This window comes from Meleagris gallopavo, chromosome 1 (assembly GCF_000146605.3).
Source record: "Meleagris gallopavo isolate NT-WF06-2002-E0010 breed Aviagen turkey brand Nicholas breeding stock chromosome 1, Turkey_5.1, whole genome shotgun sequence".
Classification (NCBI taxonomy): Eukaryota; Metazoa; Chordata; class Aves; order Galliformes; family Phasianidae; genus Meleagris; species Meleagris gallopavo.
This window is the reverse complement of record NC_015011.2, coordinates 116,069,765-116,072,606: the sequence shown is the minus strand read 5'-3', so window position 1 is coordinate 116,072,606 and position 2,842 is coordinate 116,069,765.

Below are 2,842 nucleotides of genomic sequence, written 5' to 3'. Positions count from 1 at the left end.
ACAATCCTGCATGGGGTGGGGTGGGAGGAAGAGGTCTGTAAATGAACAAAGATTAAAACCAATGGTTTAGATCATAGAATTCAACGGTCTGGGTTGAAAAGGACCACAAGGATCATGTAGTTTCAACTCCCCTGCTATATGCAGGGTTGCCAACCAGCAGCCCAGGCTGCCCAGAGCCACATCCAGCCTGGCCTTGAATGCCTCCACGGATGGGGCATCCACAACCTCCTTGGGCAACCTGTTCCACTGTGTCACAATTAAGTTTACTGATGGATACAAATTGTATTGCCAGCTAAGGCATATTTTAAACACTAAAATTTCTAGTTAGTATTAATGTTTTGTACATTTGTTCAAAATCTAATAAAACAAATACATGCTTAAAAAACAAATTTTAAATAAAATTTCACAGTAACTGAATTACACAGCAGTAATTTCAGAAGGATGAGAAAACACTGAATATCTCCAGAGACTTTTAACACAAATTCATATATATCTGTTCATCTGTTCCTCCCTTCCTCTGCGTATAATTAAAATTAACTGGATTTTATACAACCCTACCAAGGAAATTTTTCAGGAATTTATGCATTCTTTGTAGATAAAAAGAAGCTCAAAGCATATCAGATCACTAATCAGAAAGGCATACTTAGGTGTGGCAGGTGAGGCGGATCTTCTGGACATAGCAGCAGGAGAATCAGACCTTCTGAGAGGAGATCCCATTCCAGATGATGAACCAGGTGTGGTGGGTCGCTTCTCTTTCTTTATTTTCTCAGTCTAGAAACACCAATTATTTTAGTTTATGTAATTAGGAGCAATACTTCAAAGTGTATTTGATAATTTTAGTAACAAAATGATATAAGAACAGATTCATGTAGCAAACATCCTCAACAATTTTTTAACAGCAGCTCACAAGTTAGGAGCATTTTTTTCATACACATTAAGAATAGGTCACATCTTGCATCGATATAGTAAACAAGGAGCAAGTAAGTAAAGTCATATTGGTGCATTCCTCTCCACGAATTCTTGGTGGAAGGCTGAGAAGAGTATTGGGTGGAGTAATCAAAAAACCATCTAGATCTTACTGCGCGGCCTCTTTGATACAGTCAGTAGTGCAAGCATGCATAGCTCATAAATGCTGCCAGGTGTAATAGTATGAATCATGCAATACTTCAGCTCCCAGCTCTGGTCCTCTCACTTGCATTCAATTCAGATGGTACAAAACCCCCTACTCTTAGTATTAACTACTGGAAGATACAGGATCTTATAAAAAACTATTTCACAGCCCTAACATAAGTTTTCTATAACTTGTCTTTCATTGTGTAGACTGAGTGAAGGTGAATGACTTGCCTTTACTTTTTCTGGAAACTACAGTGGATCAATAACATGACTTTTACACAAACAAAAATCTAAAACGTCTACAGAGAGAGTTAAGCAATTCATATAGAAAAGAGGCACTGCCAATAATTTTGGCAAGTTTCCAAAATATGTGAAGCCTCCTAATTAACTAGCAAAACTGGACTGACTTATACAGAAGATTTTGTTTGTCATCCCCCACTCCCAGAAGTTATAGGCGAGTCCAGAAGTATGCACTTCTCAGTTCCCTGAAAATAAAGGTGTTGCTGTTCTAAATACCATTGCTTAACATTGACTTCCAGCAGGAGTAAGATACTGAAATGCTGCAACGCCAGAGCAGAAAAGCAACAGATGCACACATGTCTTACTTTCTTACTGCTGCTTATAAAAAAGATACTTGCAAAAAGAAAGCGATGCAAAGTGAAAGGCAACAAACAAGAAGTCCCATCAATTTATCCAAAAGTAAAACCAAGAATATTCCAAACTGACCTGAGTGACTTCACCTGCAGCCACCCCTTTCCCGGCATCAGAAGTGGAGGGTGAAGTCGCCTTCTTCCTGTCTGTGCTTCGGGTGGGGGAAGGCTTGTAGGGAGATTTTAGAGGACTAGCTGGTGCTACACGAGGACAGATATGGAATACTAAAGAGTTATAGCACAATAGCAAGAGCAAAAGGGAGCACAGACAGAGGAAGCAAGGGAAAGGAGAAAACAGCATACTTTTACATCAAAATGTTCCAAGGTTATTTTCAAGTTTTCCAATTTTCAAAAAGATCACATTGTGGAATACATTCATCACGGTCCCATATTTACTAAAAATGCCTCAACTGAAGGTACTATTTTACAAAGTTGTTTTGTTTGTTTTTTTAATCATCTCTAGTATATCGTTTTCTTATCCGTACACTTTTTGAATCACTTGACTATGACTGCAATTCTTTTCTCTTCTGAAAACTCTCAGCTCCTTTGCATGTGACAAGAAGAGTAATCACATAATTCCAGCTGGATAACTTCTGAACAAATACTGTGAATCTAGAAGGGTAACAGAAGCACAAGAATTGGTTTTGTTTGTTTTTTAAAAAAGCTTAAACGTGGCAAAGGCTTCTGAATATCTCAATTGCTTTTTAAAATAATAACTTGAATTCTTGAAGAAACTCTAAATGCTGCTGTAGGTATTTCAGTTATTGTCATTAGTGATAAATACACTTTACAGGGCAATATTTTATGGGTATTTCTTTTTTATTTGCAATATGAACACGATTAAAAAAAAAAGGGATATTTTACTCCTGGTTTTTTTTTTGTTGTTGTTGTTCATATTGCTAAGATGAAACTTTCACAAACATATAGAACCATCAACAGAACATATGCTTCATTATTAAGATACACAGAAATTGTAATCATGTGGCAGTGTTTACAGTCCTATTTCAAAATAAGTCAAGAAGGATACTGACTTTGGAAAAATATTACTTATACTCCAATTTAAAGAAAATAACTTTTTT